The 23,643-nt window shown below is 41.4% G+C and overlaps 1 protein-coding gene across 4 annotated transcripts in view; it reads left to right on the top strand.

Moving 5' to 3' along the window:
* Positions 1-23,643, top strand: part of LOC121857807 (organic cation transporter protein-like) — a 167,583-nt gene that overhangs the window by 49,655 nt on the left and 94,285 nt on the right. The gene's annotated exons all lie outside the window — the stretch shown is intronic.

Below are 23,643 nucleotides of genomic sequence, written 5' to 3'. Positions count from 1 at the left end.
TCTGAACTAGAAAACCAAGGAAAAGATTGTGACCAGTTTGACAGGACTCGATATATTGAACAGGTACAAAACCTTGCCTCTTATTTTGACAGACTGTTTCAAGATATAGCAACAATAGAACCTGTTGCAACACATATGTGTTTTCCATTTGGTAAAATCACAAATGTTGAAGATATTGCATCTAGAATGGCATCAGTATTTAACATGGACATATCTGAAGTCGAAAATGAGCTTCTGAAGCTTAAAAATGATATTCAGGTCAAATCCAGGGCAACAGGAGGAGGTTTCTGGAACCTTCTTAGTGAAGAAAATTATCCCAATGTCAGAAAATGTGCCATGTACCTCACAGCATTTTTGGATCAACCTACCTTTGTGAATCAACATTTTCACACATGAAACACATCAAATTCAAATACCGATCAACAATATCAGATGAACACCTGGATGCTTGCTTGAGACTAGCAGTCACCGCCTACAGTCCTAATTACACAAAGCTGGCAGACAACATGCAGTGCTAACCATCTCATTAGTAAACTAAGTTTATGATTTTGTCATGTTAACAATATATCATAACAATTATTGAAAAATATTATTTGTTTACTCTCTCTCTCTCTCTCTACGAATCTGCGTATTTTATGGCAATGGGTGAATATTAGGCTGGTACTGTAGATCGCGCCAGGGTAACTGGAAAAAGTAGATCACATCACACAAAAGGTTGGCCACCCCTGGTTTACGTTATGTGACTTATCTCGCTTATTTTTGGTTTAATAAATGCAAATAAGAAATAATAAAAAAAGACACATCTCACTGAATTGTACAAAAATACACACTATTACATAAATTGTCAGCGAGAAATCCTCCGATAAAATTGGTCATCAAAACAGGTGAACAAATGTGTCTGGTATAGATAAGGAAGACAAGAGCAGCTTACACGTAGGTGATGAGCGTGGACTGTGATAATACTGTACAGTATGTCTTTGTCCTGGTGACGCTAAGCCTTCTGTAAACACGGGTGTATGCGTAGCCCCGATCTGTCCTTGCTGATACATGACACAGCTACAGATAACACTGATAACGATAACATCAATACTCTCACTTAACAGTTAATTTCTGTATTACTACATAGATGAATCCAAGACAAAACAAGTTTTCATACTGCAGATGCAACACTACTTTAGTTGAAATAGGTTAGATTAGGTTAGGTTTAATTATGAAAGCACGATAGATTAGAGATAATTAAGATACATATGGTTTGCATTGATTTAAGTAAGTTTAGTTTGCTGAGCTGTTCAGTCTCAAAATATACTGTCGTTGACTACACTTTTAACTACATAAGCTACATTTCATCCATTACACTGATATCTACACTACGCATATCCATTACACTGTCATCTACAGTACATTCGGTACCCAATTATCTACACTATGCACTTCACAATCAACTACACTACGTCACCTATACTATCTTTTAGAATTCACTGCATTGTCTACCCTACGAGCTCTCCACTACCTACAGTATACTACGTTATATACACTATCACCTTTAGGTGAGGTTGGCCCCTTCGGCCCCACCCCTACCCGCTCACTGCACTTGTGTTAAGGTAGAAGATCTGTGCCTACTGGGCAAAACCCTCCCATTCAGATGTGTTTTTTATAAGGGGGGGTCTGCTCCCAAGTCCCACTTTTGGAACACCAGTGGGGTACATGTGTATATCCTTGCCAATATTCAACTCTATATCTTCTAAACTGTTGACGGAAACCGCGAACATACTAACAGATAGTTGTACAGTAGGTATATTTTCATACTTATTCGACTTTAAGGATGTATTTATTCATTTACACTAATTTTGGTGAACATTTTGTTAGAAAATTGGAGCAGCTAGGTTACATACATAGACTAAATTATGAAATATCAGCGGTACCATGCCAAGAGTCAGGCACACACACACACACACACACACACACACACACACACACACACACACACACACACACACACACACTTCATGAAATAGTGAGAGTAACAAGTGCAGTACAGTATTATGGGTCCACACTACACCAGGGTGGTTCACTCTGTGTACATCTCAGTGATGCTAACTCCATTCAAACTCCTCACTCGTCACTCACTTCATCTTCTCGACTGCCAGACATTGTTTAGTAAGTAAATGCATGATGTTATACGGTACTCGGTTTGGGGTTCTTAATTATTAGGTGACAGGATGAGACCAAGGTTGTGTGTTGATTTATATTTGTTATATAAAATTTTCCATAATTTTGGTAGTGTACGGAAACTCAAGTTACAAAACAAACACGAGGGATAAGATTTCTGTCGTATTTTATCTGGTGTCTGAATTTATATTTTACATTTTATACGCGATATATATGCTAAGGCGTGGTCGAGGCGGTCGCCAACTAGTGTTAGTGTGGATGAAGGGGGGGGGGGGCGGTGAGTCAGGTTAGGTGGTGACTTCATCCCACACGTAGCAACTCATCCAGGTGTTCTGGCTCTGTCCACCCCCCCCCTTTTTTTTAAACATAATATGGGCAGGGAGAGATCAGACAAGTGTCACTGTTCAGTTTTTTCACCAAGGCGTCCCCTTTGCCAAAGTTCGAATACGTATGAAACAGGATGATTCGAACTGATGGAGGTCATATGGCATGATAAAAACACTGTGGCATGGAGCTCCACTGAGTGCTAGTCTTGGGGTGTATGAGTTATGGAAAGCTGATGGCCTTTCGAAAATGGCGGTCCTTCGCTCAGTAGAGTGGCACTCACCATGTTGTAAAAATACCTGGTACACTTTCTGCGCTAATTTGCGGAAGAGATGTTTCTAAGTGTAGATGACCTGGATTTGTTCTATGATTTTTTCGACCAAATGACGACCACGTGGATACGGGATGTGTTTTTGCTCTCTTCTGGTAGGTGGCGCCAGTTTAAGTCAAGGTAATCACGAGGATAAGTGGACCACTATAATTTCCGCTAGTATGTATTCATTGAGCAGGATGTAGCCAGAGAAGTTTTGTAAATATACAGGTAGAAGTCTTACAACGGTGATCATCCATGTTTAGCTGGACGAAATAGTGCTAAAATCATTCTTGTGATGCCCTTCAAGTTTCGTGGGTCAAGGTTCAGAAACTGTAAGAACAAAAACGGCAGCTTGGAGGGAGCTAGCAGGTATGAGGCGCGGCGCCAAAGCCTGTCATGGCACGTGAAGCATACATAACTATATATAGTCATAAAACCGGTCTTGATACACTGGTCGAGAGGCCTGACCCAGAGGTTCCCACAGCACCACCTGGCCCCGCCTCCTCATCACTACTGTGTTTCTATTGAGCGGCAGCAGCCAGACGGGTCACCGTAGACGAGATTCAGAGTAAACCAATTGCTAATAACGTGAATGACGTTACAACATCAAAGTAGGATAACAAGGAATTGGCCAGCTCCTTAACATAGAAATTTGAAAGTAGACAACTTATGTACTGTGGCGGGCTAGAAATATACAAATTGTTTTGTGAACATGCTAAGCTTCGTCGTCGGCCACGGGCACCAGAAACAAAGTCAGTGACCTACTTGGCAAAGGCACTCTTGATTGCACACCAGATGTCTTCGAAATATATGGATTGTGGGTTCGTCGTTAAGGAGGTGAAGACTTAGGTAACATATTGTTTGATGATACCAACTGGTGGAGTAAAAGAAGAGAAATTAAATCTTGTTGTGTTGTCACTGGTGACAGTCATTGTTGTGAAGCAGTGGTGAGAGCTAATTCATGGAGGGGAGGGAGGAACCGTGCTTGTGAGGTCCCACTACCGTGTTACCAACCTCGCGCCCCCCAAGGAAGGCGCATCTTCCAGTTGGGGAACTATATCGTAATCGGTGTGGTCAGTTCCATTCCGACAGACACAATCACGTCAGCCACCGCTGTCTGTCAGGGCATGGCTAAACCACATAACGCATGCCGTTATTATGTGATGCCGTGCGGGAACACCACATTACTCTATATGTGAGACTGCAGTGTTCCCCAACCACTTACTAAGGATTTTACAGTAACGAGACGAGGAAAAACAAGAAAGGCTGTTACGCATGCCATGGACCCCGTTATAGCGAGTAAAAGTGCTAATGTAGTGATAGAAAAACACCCCAAAACAAGGTTAAGGAACAAGGAAGCAAACTGATTACGAAAATAGACAAATAGTTTTTGAGGTAAAATGAACTTAAGTAGATGGAGGCACAAACACGCGACATCACTTCACGTCAGTTGTATTTACCATATTTGTGATTTGCAAATCCTCCTGGACCCACTTCATTAGAACCCCAGCACGCAGTTGTTCACACGTGTGTAAAGGTAACAATACTACAAGATATAAATCTCGCATCTCCCTACAATTAAGAAATAAATATTTTGATTTATTTGCAATTGACCAAAATTTTCAAATTGTAAATAAAAAATCACTATGAAACTGTGAGTGAAGAATAAACGATAGCAGGTGTCAGGTTAGGGAGAGTATTATGGGGATCAAAATATGTCCGGATGACCCCCTGACTCACCACCTGTGGCTGACACACTGCCAGACTTAAAATAGTTCCCACTGATGCGCATTATGTAGAAACAAGCAGGAGCCCTGAATAAATTGGTGGTAATTTACATGAACTGGAAAGGATGAAAGCCCATAGAATCAGGTCTGTGAATGTATTGATAATGTTTTCCTGAAGTATAATATCAAGGACCCCCCAAATTTCAAAATGCATAGTCATAGCCGAGTTGGTAGAACGTGTGCTGCACAAGAGAATGGCCACGGGTCCATTAGCTTACTTGACACTCAGACAGAAGGTGGCCTTATTTCCCACCTTGTACTTTACACTAACCCTTGTGCAACTGGAACAGAATCTGCTCGGCCACTCAGCATCGTAGCAAGAAAAGGATTATATGTAGGAATATTTCTGAAACACTCAGCATTCTACATGATACTAATTATCACTAGTACTTGAGACAGGGTTAATGTGCCCCATAGTATAACACCCACACAACATAAGTTCTACACCCACAGTCCGTCGTTGTGGTTGAATACTAAAGTGTTTGACGTTGTGCATTATTGGACATTATATTTGAAACATTTGGTAAAAACATTTGAAACTTTTAGTGAAAACAGGCATTATTACTTTGTTGTACGCTTCTTAATGTATATCATGTTAACCACAGGACCACTGAAGTAGTGTTGCCTTAAGATGATTAAAGCTGTTGGAGTAGGTCAAGGAGGGAGTCTCTGACCATGCCGTTAAGATCCCCAAAGACACGGTTCGTTCTCATTTAAAGAATACGTGTATAACAGGAGTACTATTACGATAAGTCTCTTCACTCAGGGGCGGATCCGGGATGGGGGTCCTGGGGGTCCGGACTCCCTTTTCATCAGAAAATTCCAATACTTTTTTATTAATGTAGTATTATACTCAGGCGTTTTTGTGTAGTAAAAAGTAAATATTATTGACTTCAGAATATCTCCTAATATCAAGCACACATGGCCTCAAAATGCCCATGATATTGGTCAGATTTCAAAAAAATTCCGGGGGTCTACAGCCCCCCCGAAAAACCCAGCTGGGTGAGCTCGCTGTGCTTGCCATGGTTCACCACCCACAACCTCTTGCCCCCCCCCTTTTTGATATTTCTGTATTCCTGGATCCGCCCGTCACTCATATCCGCTTTTCTTGAAAGCAACTGGCATTTATCGCAGTGTTCGATATAAATGACGCGCCGAATATTCGTTTTCTTTAATTCGTGTCGACAGCTCTCCGGGCTAAACTCAAAACTATAAAATCTCCACTCCTCCAGATTTCTATCTAATATAATTTGTTATCGTTGTTGGACTAGTGTATTACTAACCTTGTTACGCGCTTAACGACTTCCGTTGTTGAAGCGCAATAATAACAATATAACAACTACTCCACACGGGTTAAGAGTAATGATTTGAATTTTATTGAGTGTATTCGGTGTTGAGACGCGGTAATAACGACATTACCATAATGTTATTATAACAAACGATCTTACTTGAGGCTTGGATTTGGTGTTTTTTAAACGAAAAGGAAAATTAAGATTGCTTAGGTTTAACCTCTAAACTAGTGGTTCCCAAACTTTTACACATGGCGCCCCCCTTTTGGTTTTTACCAACCCTTCACGCCTCCCTTCCCATTAAAAAGAGTCAAACTTTAATCAATTTAACACCATATCTATCAGTCTTATCTTTATAACACCGAGAGCAAAAGGAAGCAGAAAAGAATTTTTTGGGTCGAAGTAAAAAGCAACTAGTCGTGTAGCGAATGGCGAGACGGGATGTAGAAGAACATGGAGGGGTAGGCCATAGGGAGGGTTTAGGTGGGCAATGCTGAATTCAACATGTTTCTTTTTTCCACGTTCGCCCCCCGTACTAAGCTCGCGCCCCAAGTTTGGGAACCGCTGCCTGAGTGTCACCAGAAAGCAAGTCAAGGTAGGGTCCATAGAAAACAGGATTGGCCATGAACTTTTAAACTATCATAGAAAACATTCTGCAGTGCCTAGTATTTTTGGGATAACTAATATGATGCTTTTTAGCTTAAATTTCATACCTCGCTTATTGGCGGATCCTAAGCCCAGCTGGATTTATGTATAATTGTTTACCTGTGGATGGCAATTGTTATGCTAGTATTACTATAAAGATGACATAACGCTGGCATTAACTCTGTCACTGTAGCACAACACTCATTATAACAACGTTGTTATATAACCCACCTCACCAATCATAACTTCACCAAACAAATCGGACTGTCATCACTCTAGTGGTTAAAGCTAGATTAAGTTAGGCTTGTTTTGGTAGGTTATGTGTGGGTATCCTGTAAGTCATTAATGTTTAAATGTTGCAGCGTTATTTTCTAATATATAAAGTGGTTAACGTTACGATATTTCAAACTTTATCTTTCTGGAGGTTAACGTTAAGTTAGCTTTGTTTAGACTAAGGTCAGGTATCCTGTAAGTCAGACATATTTTAGTGTCGTAACGCTGTCGCTAACCCTCAGACATACGAAATAGTTAACCTTACGAGTTACGACATGCAGAATGCAATGCCGATAAGGTTGAGCTACCAACATCTAACAACGGAATTTTGTATCAGCTTCAAATCGTCAGTGTTGTACCACCGTAACGCTATCCTCTACCAACAAAAAATAATGACAGACAAAAAACAGTTACAAAAACCTCATGTCCATAGCTTATCCTCACTGTCGACTTGAACCATTACCCTCATGTAAAAAAAAAAAAAAGTCGGAAGAAAAATTAAATGTGAATAAAATAGCTCATAATGTAAACAAAAATATGTGAAAAAGTATAAACTATTTTATATGAAAAAAAAATTATGTGAAAATGTATAAACAAAATTGATGTGAAAATGTATTTCATTCTTTTAGTGTGAAAATGGAAGAACACCCTCTTCACTTATATCAAAATATAGCTGAAGAATAAACTAGCAAGAAATTTTACTAATAGTAATGCATGCGTTCTCATATCTCTGTATTGGAACAAGATACTGCACAAATGTTAGAGAATGTGATCTGTACTTCACATAATGAATCTGTGTGAATATAAGTCAGCCTCATCTTGTATTTCACATTTTTTTTTGAACACTTAGGTTTATGGAGAGTAATGTGACCCCTGTTGGTACCAGCCAGTCGTAATCTTCCCCCCCCCTCCCCCTCCCGACGCTTTTATTTACACGACGTCATGAGACACCGGCAAAAAATTTGACCTACTGCTGTCAGCAGACAGTGTTAATACAGGGTGAGTAAATCTGTCTCTGGTACTGCCAGAAGAACACCTCGGAGATGAGGATAAATTGATATGAGTTTCGTTGATAGTGGAGTAAATTGAAGCTCTTGCCATTCTTTGGCCTTTGTATGTATGAATCTCGCCCGGATATCATAAAAAAAAATATTTATCTAATTTCAGTAAAACTTTTCAAATTCATCGAGTGATGTGATAATGTGATTAGATATCGGACCAAGGACATGATCAAGGAAGGAGGGTGAAAGTAGCTGCGAAGAGGTGTCTGGTCACTGCTGTGAAATATGATCTGTGAGCAACCACATGTACTGTAACTCATATGCTGGGACTCCTTTTTATAACATAAGGTATTCATATTAACCCGTCTCCACCCCTCTATTCACTTGCCACATCATTAGAAAAAAATAATTAATATGAATATAAACATATGCAAACGTCATCCATTTTTATGAGAATTTAAAAAACTTAAGATGGGATTAAATTATAAAACCAGTTTGCACGATAATATTTTACGCCTTCCAATCTTGTTTATTATAATCCATTCAAAGATATTTAGCCAGAAATTGGACAGTGATTACATAAGAACATCAAGATCGTCTTAGTGATGTGAAAGTGTAAATCGATGTAGGATTTTTAATGCTAGTCGCGATTGTATTTTTGAAAACTCAATCTCCACCGAGTTGGAGGTGCAGCCCAGTCAGGAAGCCTACAACCATAAAATCATTGCCATATGACAAAACTTTTTTTTTTTTTTACTGAGTTGTGGTCACGGCTGTGATAAAGGCCAACCAGGGAGTGTAGTACTGTGCTTTTAGTTAAATCAGTTCATAGTGTCATCAGTGACCGCAGAAGAAGTTGTAAATAACTTAAAGTGAGTACAAACTAGCAAGCAAGCTGGAAAGGCATTACTGCCAGCAGAGACCAAGTCGTGTTGTAGGTGCCACATACAGTAGACTTAATTTTATTTTGTTTGTGTGCTTTCTCAAGGACTGAAACTGTGCCTACAATACACCATTCACAGGGAGGAACAGTGTTCACAGTGATAGCACAAAGAGATATAGTCGTTGATGAGAACTGGAAAAGAAAGTATAAGGAAATAATAGTTGAAAGGAAAAAATCGAAAAAAATCAACAAGGTTGGCTATCATAAAGGGCATTCTATTACCGCCCAAAAGTGAGTTTTATTTTATTTTCTGTTTTTCTAAGGGACTGAGTGGGCGTATAAAATCCGGTATTCATAGCAAAATGCAGTGTACATATAGATAGCACATTGGGACGGACAAATCGCCGAAGTGAACTGAAAAAAATAAAAAAAAATAAAAATAGAAGACTACTCTACAGGCAACAAGGGAGGTTAAAACAAAGCAGAGGGCAGCTAAGGACTGTTTTTTTCATTATATTTAAATAGGTGTAGATCTATACACAGTCTGCACCCCCCTACAACAGCAACAACCATGAGGGATATATGTGATTACTGCGGGGGGGATGGCGGATATGGATGATACAGGCCTGACCATTGCAATGTTTAGGACGATGCAAACTTGTTGAAGGCTGTTGATGGTATTGCCCTGACTGCATAGTCAAGGTGAAAGATGCGATTGCAAGCCATAGGGAAACGAGTTCCCGAGGAACGAAAATAGATGAAGCTGGAGCCTTGCTGGTTGCCAAACTAGAACAAGTTGGGAAAGAGATCCTTGCTAAGACTGAGGAAGTAGCCGATAGAATGGAGGTGGTTGCTAAGAGGAGTTATGCTGTGGCATTAGCAGGGCCACGGGAGGTGGCGGAGAGTAATGCAGGATCAGAACAGGTTCTACAGCAGCTAGGGACTCTGAAGAAGTGTGTCGAAAAGCTGAAAATTAATGGACCTACTGTTAGCGGAGAGGAGGAACAACGGGAACGTTTCCAGCAAAGGAACAATGTAATAGTTTTTGGAGTCCCCGAGAGCCAGGCAGAGGGAACTGAGAGTAGGATAACACGATAAGATGCATTTTAAGAATATTTTTACAGAAGTTCTGAAGATGACATCAACCCCTCAGGATGTGAGGAGACTGGGACAAATGCAGGTGGAAAAGCCTCGCCCCCTCAGGATCACACTAGTGAGTGAGGATGAGAAATGGGAGGTTATTCGGCAGGCAAAAAACTTAGCAAGGAGCGAGGCATTTCGGAGTGCATTCATTCACCCAGATCGCACGGTAATGCAGAGGGAACAGCACAGGTAGCTCCTGCAGGGCTTGAAGCAGAAGAGGGAGGGGTCAAGGAGAAACGAGGACGGGTGTACAATTACTGTACATGGGTTATATTCAGGGGGAGGGTAGTGGAAGCAAGTGTGGTGACACAGAACCAGGGGGCAGCAGCGCACCCTCCACCTGCTCTACCCCCTACCCGGGAAGTGGCACCAGCTCCGCCTATCAACGGGGAGGAGGCGAGCGCCGTGAAAGCGATGGCATTTCTAACCACGCCTTGCAAAATACAGTGTACTTAGCAAATGCTGCAGCTTCTGAGAATGGATGGGGGGCCAGAGTTACTAAGAGCAGAGACGTTACCGAGAACAAATTCTGGCTTGAGTGTCATGTACACTAATACTGACACGTTTTTTGATAAGAGAGAGGAGTTTGAAACACAACTGAAGGTGCACCAACCCGATATTGTAGGAGTTGTAGAACTGTTGTACAAGAAGAGGAGAATCGACCCAGAGGAATGTGAGTTCAGTATTGCTGGATATGACTCATTTACAAACCTTTCTCAAGAAACTTACAAGAGGGGTGTGGTTATCTATGCTAAGCAAGACCTTAGAGCCAGCCAGGCGAAGATACAGGGAGAGGATGTTTTTGAAGAGTCCAAGTGGTGTAAAATTAAATTAAAAGGAGGGACTTACTTATTGTCGGGTGTATCTACAGATCCCCAAACTGTGGCCCACTAAATCAAAGGAACTTAAGAGTCTTAATAGACAACGCAGCGATGCTCAACCCTAGCCACCTCCTTATCATGGGGGACTTTAATTATGGCGACATCGACTGGAGAAACGAGTTCACCCCAAATGATTTGAATAACCCTGCTACTCTTTTTGTAGAAACTCTGAGATAATTTTCTGTTCCAACATGTTAGAGACCCAACACATTACAGAGGGGAGCAAATACCCAAGCCACTAGACCTCATCATAACAAACGAGGAGGGTATGGTGGCCAAACTGGAACACCTTGCCCCAGTTGGCACCAGTCACCATATGGTGTTGTCATTCAGATCTAACTGTTACCTAGTTCAAGATAAGGCCAGGCCAAGGTGCAAATATTACAAGGGAAATTACAACGGGATGAGGTAAGAGATGAGGGGTATCCACTGGCCTGACTCATTAAGGCACAAGAACGCAGACACTACGCTGAATATCATAACTAGCAAAGTGACCCATTTGATCGATAAATACATACCCAAGACCAAACCCAGTGCCTCTAGGAATACGAGGGGATTCCTATACATGAACCATGCGGTAGTCGACAAAGTTAAGAAGAAAACCAAGAAATTCGAGACGTAGGTTGGGTCAAACGATGAGCAGGACAGGAGGATGTATGCAAGAGCCAGAAACCAAGCAAAGGCAGAGTGTAGAAGGGCTGAAAAGGAGTTCCAGAGGCTGGTTGCAAGCGAGGTCAAGTCAAAAGCAAAGGCGTTTTACCGCTATGCAAAGTCGAAAATAAAAACGCGAGTAGGAGTATCAGACTTGAGGCTTGAAGATGGTAGTTACGCAGATTCTGACCAAGATAAAGCTGAGGCATTAAACAGCTTCTTTTCCTCGGTGTTCACAAGAGAGGATGCGATTAACCTTCCAGGTTTGAGGACAGACGGTTCGGCACAGCGCTGACCCATATTGTGTTCACAGAAGAGGGTATTAGATAAAAACTGTCAAAGCTAAAGGTCCATAAGAGTCCCGGCCCTGACATGGTGCATTCCAGAGTGCTAAGAGAGTTGTGCAACGAGCTTGCCGAGCTCCTGAATATCCTGTTCTGTAAATGCCTGGATGAACAAAAGGTCCCAGCAATTGGAAAATGGCTCATGTGAGTCCTATCTTCAAGAAGGGCGATCGTCACTCCACGAACAACTATAGGCCGGTGAGCCTGACCAGCATAATATGTAAAAGTACTTGAGAGTATTATCAGAGATGCCACGATGGAACATCTACGAAACAACCTTGTAAAGGATTGCCAACACGGTTTTATGCCGGGGCGCTCCTGCTTAACACAATTGCTCAAGGTATTGGATATTTAGACCCATATTCTGGAACGGGGTGGTAATATCGACAATATATACCTAGATTTTGCCAAGGCTTTCGACAGTGTACCCCCACGAAAGGCTGAAAATCAAACTACTGTAGAAGGGTACGGAATTCGGGAAATGTCCTCGCGTGGATCGAAGACTTGCTACATGACCGCAAGCAGTGTGTGGTGATTAATGGCACGAAATCATCATTTGTACCTGTCATAAGCGGGGTACCACTGGGCAGTGTATTGGGCCCGCTGTTGTTTATTTGTTTCATAAATGATATGCGTTACGCTGTATACTTCTCCATACAAATGTTTGCCGATGACGCCAAGTTATTTCGGGAAATCAAGAACCAAGCGGACTGTGAAGAGCTGCAGAAGGATCAATGTGTGCTCCAAGAATGGTCAAAGAAGTGGCTGCTGAGATTCAATGTCACGACGTGTAAGAGGATGCACTTGGGGCGTACCAATGGTACGGAGGCATATCATATGTCCCAACGGGATGAAGAAACTGCACTATTTGAGACTGAATGTGAGAAGGACCTAGGTGTGTATGTTGACAATGAGCTGAAGTTCTCAGGCCATTGAGAGAAGAAGGTAAATTAGGCAAATAAATTATTGAGACTTATAAGAAGGCCGTTCAGATATCTAGACGGTCCGTTCCTCGTAACGATCTTCAAGAGTGAAGTGCTTCCCCATCTGGAGTACTGTCACCCCGTCTGGTCCCCGAGATATGCTAGGGACTGTCAGTTGGTTGAAAATGTTCAAAGGAGGGCTACGAGACTGGTGCCTGCACTTCGGCACCTAACTTCCCTGAGAGATTGGGGTGCCTGAACTTGCCTAGCTTATACTGCAGGTAGGCAAGGGGCGATCTAATTGAGGTGTATAACCATCTCAAGGGACACTACTCAGTCGAGTGTCCTTACTTGGAGCTGGCGGACGCTCGCCCCAAAAGGGGTCACAGCTCAAGATTGAAGAAGCGGCAAGTCCAGAAAACTGTGAGGGCAAACTTTTTCGGAGTGAGAGTTGTGAATTCTTGGAACACTCTGCCAGAAAATGTTGCGACGGCACCGAGTGTGAGTTCCTTCATGACCAGACTTGACCAACACTGGAGCAGGTTCAGGAGCATTCAGGAGCCGGTGCATGCCCAGTACTTGCCAACAGTGAGTGACAGAGACGTGACCGATTGCCCAAGCGGCTAACGAGCCGATCAGTGGTGAAGAGGATAAAAATAGTCAACAATGGCTGTCTGGCGTCACGTACTGTACCATTGACAGAGTTAGAAGGCATCATAATTTATTGTACTTTATTATCTGAGTTCGTAGAGAAGCCGTTGGGTACAAAGTCATAACTGTAGCCTATTCAGAGACCAATTGGAATAATAAAATTGCTCACTTACATTGGCTCTTTATGTACTTGGAATGCCTGTCACGAGAATGGTGAGGGAGGGTACTAGGAGTGTAAAATATGGGAGGTGGACGAGACATGGAAAGTTGTAGGGGAATTCTGAGGTAGAGAAGAGTGTGTATGACAGCAGGCGTGATAATGGTGCAGGTGACTCTCATATTAGGAGGGAAAAACATTCTACACAATCAGGATAACTATCTACCAGTGTCAGTGGTGGCGAGTTCAGTTTAGGCAGATGTATCCATGATTCTTTGATATTAAACGTGACAAAACTAGAGGAAAGTGAGGTATGGTCACAGGGCGATAGATATATATTGAGCTCCGAGGAGGTTTAATTCGATTAGAAAGAGTGAGCGTTGATAGAATTACTGAAATGGTGTTTTCTGGTCACACATAATATGATAGGATAAACCCATATAATAATTCGTAACTCACTCCGCCCCTTTGCATGACAATTCGTCCATCATTATTTCACTGTCTAAGTTTGAATCTGTTATTGAAGGGGTTTACGGCAAAGGAAGGCGGGAGGCATATGAGAGTAAAAGTGTGGTGTGATTAAGTGGATCTGACAGGGTATCCCCTGCGTTCGTTTTCTCTGATAGGAAGTCTGTTATACAGTACTTTGTCGTGGATCGCAATTTCTGTCGTTGTCTAAGTTTACTATCTTTTATGACATTAGGCGAAGAAAAGCCTAATAATTTTAATGGTATAAATAAATAAATGTTTTGGAGGTGTGTGTAATGACAAATTATATGAAAAAAAGGCATTTCTAGCCACTATTGTTAACGTTTTACAAAGCGTTTTAGTGGACTTCTCCCCTACAAACTGCGTAGCTGCATCCCACCTGCGACGCCTTCCTTAGCAACCAAGCGAGCGGCGACACCAGATGGTACGGTAACCTAGCAACGAAACTAGAGACCGGCGACTTTCTCGGGTTTTCCCAACATGACTCATAGAGGACTCGCTGCTGCTGGGTATATAAGCTCTGTCTCCATTGAGATTCATTCTGGTCTCTCTTCTTGAACAAGCAACACCTCCTCCAGCAAGCTCCACGCTGTCAGCATTCATTCAACCAGGAGGCCAGCAACAGGCAACATCTTCTCTAACGAAGCTCCTGCACATCTACCTCCTTCAACACGCTACTCACTGAACGTCTCTACTGAGCAGCTCCTCACCACACGGCACCTCCAGCACCAGACTGTCTATCATATAACTTATATTATACAAGAAAACCACCTTAGAGTTTCCATCCATCCTGAGTGCTAGACAACATTATACCACGAATTCCTGCAGAGTATCAAATGACCGTTCATCTTAGTCTCCAGTAATGATTTTATTACATTCGTGTTTCAACCAATTTTTTTTTTACATTTAAGAACATAAGAATGGAGGAAACTGCAGCGGGCCTATTGGCCCATACTGGGCAGTCCCGTTTACACCCAACCCCTATTGCTCATATAAGCATCCAACCTATGTTTGAAGCTATTCAGCGTATTCGAGTTAATGATGATATTTGGTAACTTGTTCCATTCTTCCACTACTCTGTTTCCAAACCAGTGTTTACCTATTTCACTCCTAAATCTGAATTTGTCTAATTTAAAACCATTGTTACGAGTTCGCTCCTGGTTGGATAGTTTGAGTACCTTTGTAATTTCCCCTTTGTTTAGCCCTGATTTCCACTTATACACCTCTATCAGGTCGCCCCTCGCTCTACGTCTCTCGAGGGAGTGCAAATTAAGATGCTTTAACCTGTCTCTATACTCAAGGCTCCTAATGCCCGGGATTAGTCTTGTCATTCTCCTCTGAATTCTTTTCAATGATTCTATATCCATTCTGTAATACGGTGACCAGAACTGAACTGCGTAATCCAGGTGTGGTCTCACAAGCGCAAGATACAGTTTTAGGATGACCTCCCTAGTCTTGTAACTAACACTCCTTTGTATGAACCCAAGTACTTTATTAGCCTTGTTACGAGCAAAAACACATTGTTTACTTGGCTTAAGGTTCCTGCTTATCATTACTCCTAAATCTCTCTCGCAGTCGGATTTCTCTATGGCATCGTTGTTCATCTGGTATCTGGTTTCCCTGTTTACATCTCCTATACTGAGTACTTTACATTTGTCCATGTTGAATTTCATCTGCCATTTTTCCGACCATTCGAAAAATTTGTTTAGATCTTCCTGTAGTTTTGCTGAGTCCTCGTCACATTTAATAACACGTCCTATTTTAGTGTCATCAGCAAATTTACTTATGTTGCTGTCTATGCCAATATCTATGAGGTTTATGTATATAATAAATAATAATGGTCCAAGTACTGAGCCTTGAGGAACTCCACTTGTGACGTTGCTCCAATGGGACTTAGTGCCGTTAATGCTCACTCGCGGTTTCCTGTCCTGTAACCACGCCCTAATCCACTTAAGGATGTTACCTTTGATGCCATGTGCTTCTACCTTTCTAATTAGTCTTTCGTGGGGGACTCTGTCGAAGGCTTTGCTAAAGTCGAGATATACCACATCATAATGTGCCCCTCGTCCACCTATTCGAAAACTGACGAAAAGAATGTTAATAGATTAGTTAGACAAGAACGTCCGCTTGTGAAGCCATGCTAGGAATCATTGATCAATCGGTGCTTCTCCAGGTGATTTCGAATAGAGTTTGAAATGATTGCGTCCAGTAATTTGCCTACTATTGATGTTAGACTGATTGGGCGGTAGTTAGAGGATAGTGATCTATCCCCCTTCTTGAAAATCGGTATTACATTCGCTATCCTCCAGGATTCTGGTACTACACCTGTTTTTAAGGACATGTTGAACAACTTTGCTAAGGGCATACTAAGCTCTTCCTTACATTCCTTTAATACTCTGGCAAATATCTCATCGGGACCAGGTGACTTATTAGGCTATAGTTTGTCTATTTGCTTACTAACATCGTTACTAGTCACTACTATCTCGCTTAATTTGTTTTCTTCACTATCTCCGAATAGAGTCGGTGCCTCGGGTATCATGTTTAAATTTTCGGTGGTGAAAACTGTTGAAAAATATTTATTCAGATTATTGCTCATTTCTCCGTCGTTATCAGTTAGGTCGCCGGTATCTGACCGTATTGGTCCAATCTTTTCTCGTGTTTTAGTTTGATACATTTGGTAGAATCCTTTTGGGTTTGTCTTTGCCTCCCTTGCTATCCTTACCTCATTATTCCTCTTGGCTTTCCTTATCTCGGTTTTAACCCTACTCGCCAATATCTTATAATAACCCTGGAGGTAAATTTCGCCACGCTTTATCCTTCTACCTATAGCCTTCCCTTGGCCAATGATGTTCTTTAAATAATTATTTTTCCATTTAGGGTCATTGTTGTCTGATATGAGTTTTTTGTATGGTATGTTCTGCCTTTGTGCATTAAGTAACTCATTATTTAAATTGTCGTGCAACTCGGCAATCTCAGATCTCGTTATCAGGTCGGAGTCATCTGTCAGGTTCGCGGCCAAGCATGACACCCCCTCTCTCAGCTGCCTCTTTAAACTGTCAAAGTTTGCCCTTCTGAAATCTGGTACTTCAGTGGAATTTTCCTTACGTCTACCCTGAAAATCTAACTGGAATCTAATTTCTTTGTGATCGCTGTTTGCAAGTTCGTTCCCTACCTCGACATTGCTAATGAGGTTTTCTCTGTTGGACAGAACTAAATCGAGTATATTATTACCCCGTGTGGGTTCGGTTATATGTTGACTTAGGAAACAGTCCTGGATCGTCTCGAGAAAATCCTCTAATTCTGAGTTACCCGTAAGGTCAGTCCAATCTATTTGGCCAAGGTTAAAGTCGCCTACTATACAGACTTTGTTGTGTATGGAAGCCCTGCGCATTTCATCCCAGATAAGTCGCTCATTGACTCTATCAAGATTGGGAGGTCTATATATTACCCCTGTGATTAATTTTTCCCTACCGCCGCTTAATTCTATCCAAATTGTTTCTGTATTCCGCTCAGTTTTTATTTCCTTATTTATTTCACACTTCAGATTATCCCTAATATAGATCGCTACTCCTCCTCCTTTCCTGGTCTGCCTATGGGTATGGAACAATTTGTAACCCGCAATTTGGTATTCGACCGGCAACTCACGTGAGTCTAGGTTGATCCATGTTTCAATTAATGCTATTATATCGATTTTTTTCGGTACATACCAAGGCCCTAATATCATCCATTTTGTTTCTCATACTTCTACTGTTCGCGTAGTAGGCATTTAAGTTAATCGTGTTCTGAGTCCTCCCTTTACCGCATTTAGTTTTAAACTCCCTGTTTAATTTAGTTTTGTCATCATTTCTAACACTATTTCCCTGTAATCTTTTACTTTGTTTACCCGCTCCCACTGCAGTTTCCCCCACCACCATGCCCATATGTTCCCCTAGCAGTTTAAAGACTTCGATATCCTTTGAACTGCCCCCTCTAGAGACCCAGCCAGGGTTGCCACCCGATCCCGAGACAGGTGCACCCCATCCCTAGCATAAAGGTCCCTTCTGCCGTAGAAGTTGTCCCAGTTGTCAATGAATAGGACAGATATTGACTTGCAATATCTGTCAAGATGGTCGTTGACACCAACCGCCCTTGACAACCATTCACTGCCAACTCTCCTAGGCAGGACACAGCATATGATAGGGATCCCTCCCTTAGACCTAATACGATCTATAGCTGCCTTGAACTTATCAAGAAGCTCCTCGCTCCTACACCGGCCAATATCATTGCCTCCTGCACTGAGGCAGATAATGGATTTGTTCCCATTACCAGACAAGATATTGTCCATCCTGTCAATTATATCCCTCACCCCAGCTCCTGGCAAACACACCCTCATCCTATTTTTGTTTTTACCACAAAAGCCCCTGTCCAAGTACCTTACCTGTGAGTCACCAACAATTAAAGTTTTTATACCTTCCTTGTCATCCCTTTCCCTGACTGTACTAACGTCCAATTCGTCTATCAAGGGACTGAACGAGTTGGTACACTTAGCTGTTGTTGTCGTTGTTGTCATATCCTTGGTGTACTTCTTCACCACCAGCTTGGTCCTCCCACTCCTCACAACTTTCCACTCGCTTGAGTTTTCGTCAGACACTGGCTTTCCCTGTCCAGCCTCTCCTTTTAACCTCGCCAGCTCTTCCTTTAATTTCAGGTTCTCCAACGTGGCCCTCTCAATTTCTTCCTTGGCCCTCGCCAATTCTTCCATGGACCACTCCAGTTTGGACAACAAACTCACACAACCAAGACCGCACATAGCACTGGCCATATCTGATAATTATCCCTCAGGAGCTAACCCTGCCGTGACCTTTCCCCTAGTGAGGTCAGAACACAAACTAAAGCTCAAGGTTTCATGAATGACACACCAGAAGGAGCTGAACAAATAGGACACATTTTGTCTTTCAAGCTTACTGTTGAGAAAAACTTCGCGAATTACCTGGAGATTAGACAACCTAACTTATTTCACCTGGAAAATAACTACCACAACACTACCTGGGAGGGTTAGGTTAGGTGTGGTTAGGTTAGAGTAGGTTTGGTTAGGTAAGGTAAGTTAGGTTGCATTAGGTTAGGTTAGGTTTCGTTGTTAGGGTAGAGTTTGGGTGTTTAATATTCAGTTGAAATAAGCTGGGGGGTCTAATCTGCAGGTGATCCAACCCCCTATCCTCCGACCCACATTGTGCCATTGCCAGAATATAATGTTTCCTTCATTATTATTCATTGTCCTCCATGCTAGCAGCTCGCAGCGTCGGGTGTCAACACATGGTATGACGTAACACCAGATGAGAGAAGGGTAAACAAAAAGCAACTAAGGAAAAACCTACTTGACTGAGGTCTTATTGTCGACACTGCTGATGAGATTGGGAGGGAGAAAGACGGGGAGAGAAAGAGAAAAGTTTGCTGTTGTTAATAATACTGTATGTCTGTATACTACATATGTTTACATTATAGGTTTTCATTAGTGGTAAGCTTCATCCACACAGGCAAAGCGAAATGAAAACTTGCAATGATTCGAACCTCATCTTGAGTTTATTTTAATATACTCCAACCAGATTCGATGGTAAACAGTGACACACGTACTGTAGATCTCACACAATAATTTTTTTACGGACATTGGAAATTTTGACCCACTTCAAGGCCTGAGGGGGGCATAAATATAATAAAATAATAATAATGATGATAATATCAATAATAAAAATCAATAAAATTTTAACAACATAATAATAATAATAATAATAATAATAATAATAATAATAATAATAATAATAATAATGCTAATAATAATAATGCTAATAATAATAATAATAATAATAATAATAATAATAATAATAATAATAATAATAATAATACTACTACTACTAATAATAATAAAGCGCCATAAAAAAATCATTAGTGAAAAACGATATATGTATGTTGCGTTGTCAAAGTAAGAAAAACAATTGAGACTTGGCAATAGTGCTTAAATGAGGCAGAAAGTCAGTTCAGCAACCTGGGACTTGGTCACAATATTCGTGATGCCATATGGCAGCAGGGTCTACCATTAGACAATACATTATGCCTCCAATATCTTCCCAGGCAGTAGTACCTCCCTGTTTGATAGCTGCCTACTGCCTACAAATACTCGCATTATAATTTCCACACGAAGTCTTGATATAATTGAAATGGACCAAGAACCGAAGGGCAACAGGGGAAGTCAGAGGTCACTGACACTCCCAGGAAGACACAATGCTAGAGATGACGTCACTGAGGTCAAGCGTTATAGCTCGTCTTCATACTGAATTTTAACAGTCTCAACTGCCTTTCTTGTTCATTTTTTTTTAACTACACTTATTTTCTTTTCCCAGCCCAAAACAAAAGTATGTCTTATATAATTTCAGTACAGGTATAGTGAAGACCTGGCCTTGGTTGAGCAATTTAATGGTTATCATAATTCATAAAGGAAACAATTCAGCTGGCGAGTACAAACAACACCAGTGGCAGCGAAGTTTTGTCCTGTTGGTACTCATAAGGCGTACCACTTCTCCCTTTGTCTTTGTTGTTGGATTTTTATTTATTTTTTTTTTACGGGGAATAGCTCACTCGGGCACAGTAAATTAAATTAAAAATAGAAAGGAAAAAATATATTAATCTATACCACGAAGATGCCGGAGAACGCAGAGGGTCAGCGTAGATGGTGATAAATCTGAGTGGGGCCGTGTAACCAGTGGGGTTCCCCAGGGGTCAGTACTAGGCCCACTCTTGTTCATAATCTACATAAACGATCTAGATACTGGGATCAGCAGTGACATAAGCAAGTTTGCGGATGACACCAAAATAGGGCGGCAGATTAATTCAGGGCAGGATGCAAATGCATTACAGGAGGATCTAAATAAACTGCAGAGGTGGTTTGAAAAATGACAAATGAAATTCAACACCAGCAAGTGCAGTGTGCTTAATATTGGAAGAACAAATACTGACAATGTATACAGCCTTAACAACATCAACCTAGAGAAGTCGACTTGTGAAAGAGACCTAGGGGTACTTGTAAGCCCGGACCTACGGCCTAGAAAACAGTGCGTTAATGTTCGAAATAAGGCAAACAGAGTATTGGTTTTATATCTAGAAGTGTAAGTAATAAGAGTGCAGAGGTCTTATTGCAACTATATCTTGCGCTAGTCAGGCCGCACCTCGATTATGCGGTTCAGTTCTGGTGCCCTTATTATAGAATGGATATCAATTCACTAGAGTCGGTGCAGCGAAGAATGACGAAAATGATTCGGGACTTAGAAACCTTCCATATCAGGATAGGTTAAAGAAACTTAACTTGCATTCCCTAGAAAGACGAAGAGTGCGGGGAGATATGATAGAAGTATTTAAGTGGGTGAAATGAATCAATAAAGGGTATATAGATAAAGTTCTTATAATATCCGAGCAGGATAGGACTCGGAGCAACGGATTTAAGTTGGATAAGTTGAGGTTTAGGAGGGAGATAGGAAGAAACTGGTTCACAAATAGGGTGGTGGACGAGTGGAACAAGCTTACCAACTTTGTAGTAAGTGCTGGAACTCTGGAAAGTTTCAAAAGGAGGCTAGATAGATTCATGGATGATAGAGAGTGGTTGTAACTCTCGACAGGAGCTGCCAAGCACAGGCCAACCGGCCTATTGCAGACTCCTTATTTTCTTATGTTCTTCTTATGTTCTTATGAAGTGAGACAGATTGTATGAGTATGGAAACACAGAAAAAGGCAGAGCATTCCACAGTTTGGCTGTGTGAGGAAAGAAGGATGTACTATAACGGGTTATTCTAGTGTGACCGACAACCACAGAGAAAAGGTGCTAGACGAGTGTTACGAGCCCTCGACCTTGCCCGCGGTACACAGGATGCCAAATCCACCGAACATTGCCCGTTAAAGTACCTGTAAAAGAGAGAGAGTGACGCAAAATTGCGGCAAAGAAAAAAGGAAGAAAGATTATCAGCTAAAGGAGGAGAGTTGATAAGACGAAATGCCTTTGATTCCACCCTATGTAACAGTTGGACAGAAGAAGTGCCACCCCAGATATGAGAGCAGTACTCCAAGTTAGGACGAATGAATCCCTTATATACTTGAAGCAACTGCTCAGGAGTAAAGTAGCTACGGCATCTGTACAGCATTCCTAGCTTTCGGGAAGCAGCTTTAGCAATGTTGTGGAAGTGTGGATTCCGTGACATATTAGAGGAAATGGTGAGGCCTAGCATATCTATTTTAAAATTTGGCAGAATGATTGCGTCCTGAAATGTGATTGGTGGGAGATCATCTAATTTGGAAAGTGTAATTGGTAAATACTGTGTTTTATTACCATTGAATTTAACCAGGTTTTTACCTCCCCATTCGGAGATGCTGCACAGATCCGCATTGATAGATGAATTAATGATATCGGCTCCAGAAACAGATCTAGTTTGAGAATTAGGGGGAAGGGAAAAATGTGAAGAGTGAAGAGTAGAACCATCAGCGTAAGAATGGATAGAATTAGTTGTAGTGTGTAGTAAATCATTGATAAAAAGAGGAAAGACAGTAGGTGAAAGAACAGAACCCTGTGGCTACTTCGCCTTTTGGTTATTTCGGCCGGAGCTTCTGTTTTCTTTCTTCTCTCCTGGCATTTCTTTCTTAATCAATCTTCTTTCCTGGTTTTCTTTCTTCTCCTTCGGTCTTGTTGTTTTGTTTGTGTGGCTATGATGATGATGATGACGATGATGATGATGATGATGATGATGATGCCGATGATGATGATGACGATGATGATGATGCCGATGATGATGATGATGACGATGACGATGATGATGATGCCGATGATGATGATGCCGATGATGATGATGACGATGATGATGATGCCGATGATGTGGTGTGTGATATGATGCGTCCGTGACAGTCCAAATGAAATGGATAGTAAGATGATATAGCTCGTGTCTTTTTGTTTGAATTATGTTAGCTGTCAGTTTTTACTTTGTACAACCAATCCAAAAAGTATCAAGATTCCAATCGTCAACATTAGGCGAAGACAAATCCAACCCAGCTAATATACAGCATGAACGCGTCTAGATTCAGGATATTTTTTTTGCATTGGCTGTCATGTGCGTATTGTTTGTAATGATATGTCTGCGATCACGAGGTTGAGTGTTAGCGCGAGTGTTACATTAAGTATTTTTACACTACTTTGTGATGTACTCCGGCTAAAACCAATGGTCAGCAGAGGGGAACGTTGCGTGCCAGTGTCGACCCTTCTCCCGCATCTCGTCATCCGAGCGTGTCGTTGACGTCAAGGAAAATATGGACGATAATTTGATGATCCATTGCTGTCCCTCTTCATCATAGCGACGTCCGTGGGAAAATCTAGGGCTACTGTAATTATCTCATTCTTGGCTAACAAACCGGATTAGACTGGTATATAAGCGACCCTCCCTTTTGTTTGGTTTGAAGAATCACGTAACATTCTTTATTATTCATAAACCCATTGAGTATACGTAACGCTTTTAACAATGATAGCGAGAATGTTATTATGTTCATTATTGTGATGTCTGTATGATGTTCAGATTAATGAATAAACATGAACTGCTGAGTACGTACCTTTATTCGTAAATATACTCAAGTTTGGGGAGATTAAAACCAGAGGTCAGATATTCAAAGGTTCTTACGATGAATATCTCTCTTAAATAAAGATGGAAGGATTCACTT

Source organism: Homarus americanus, unplaced genomic scaffold (genome assembly GCF_018991925.1).
Source record: "Homarus americanus isolate GMGI-L3 unplaced genomic scaffold, GMGI_Hamer_2.0 scaffold16712, whole genome shotgun sequence".
In the NCBI taxonomy this organism is placed as follows: domain Eukaryota; kingdom Metazoa; phylum Arthropoda; class Malacostraca; order Decapoda; family Nephropidae; genus Homarus; species Homarus americanus.
Note: the sequence above shows the minus strand (reverse complement) of the source record. Positions and strands in the feature narration are given on the sequence as shown.